The sequence below is a fragment of the Apis dorsata genome, unplaced genomic scaffold (genome assembly GCF_000469605.1).
Source record: "Apis dorsata unplaced genomic scaffold, Apis dorsata 1.3 scaffold_661, whole genome shotgun sequence".
NCBI classification, from domain to species: Eukaryota; Metazoa; Arthropoda; class Insecta; order Hymenoptera; family Apidae; genus Apis; species Apis dorsata.
The window spans coordinates 156,013-156,871 of NW_006263848.1; the positions used below are offsets into that span (position 1 = coordinate 156,013).

The following is an 859-nucleotide window of genomic DNA, read 5'->3' on the forward strand; positions in this document are numbered from 1 at the left end:
CATACGGCGCAAGAGCGTCGATAGTTTAGAGCGTGAACACTAGCACCACGGTGGCCGGTTGGCGTACACATCGACGGTGGACGGAGTGTACTTGATTCGCCATTCGTTGGAAAAATCGATGATTCGCGATTGGACGGACGGGGCGCGCGTGGACGGCGGCCCATCGAAATTCAACGTGTTCGGGATCGATACGCGTATAAACGTATATATCTGTGCAATTGTATCTTGTTCATTGTTTTTTTTCTTTCTTTTTTTTCCCACGAATCTATCCCCAAACGTGAGGGAAAAAAAGATGATTGGAAGGCATCGTAACTGTTAACATCGTTTTGCTCGCCGCACGACATACCTTTCACTGGAATCGATGGCTTGATCGAATGCTGAAAAAAGAAGAAACAGGAAACGTGTTATCGTAAGATTTTTATTTTCGAATTTTATTTTCGAGCAATAAAAAAAAAAAATAATAAAAGCTAAAACGGTGCTCTTAATAATCCAATGATGCTTAAAAATAAATAAATATATATATATATATATATAAATAAATAAATAACACGTTGACCGAATAATAACAATAACAATAAACAACAGTAATAATAATGATAATGATATAATAGTGAAAGATCAACGAATCGAAATCTAGAGAAATGTCGCGAGATTTTTCGTNGTCGATTAAAGCCGCGTTGAAAGTGGTGGCGCGACGAATATTACGTGCGGAGTGGCATCGATTACTTCGAGGCAAAGTGACAAAGTGACAAAGCGTATATATAGGGTATAATGTTATATACACACGTGTAAGAGAAGGAAAGAGGAATAATGGTTGCGGTTACGGATGGAAGCGGAGGAGAAAGAGGAAAAAGCAAGG

The 859-nt window shown here is 39.0% G+C and overlaps 1 protein-coding gene across 1 annotated transcript in view; it reads right to left on the reverse strand.

Moving 5' to 3' along the window:
- LOC102678418 (kinesin-like protein Klp10A) overlaps window positions 1-859 on the reverse strand; it is a 14,481-nt gene that overhangs the window by 8,184 nt on the left and 5,438 nt on the right. The gene's annotated exons all lie outside the window — the stretch shown is intronic.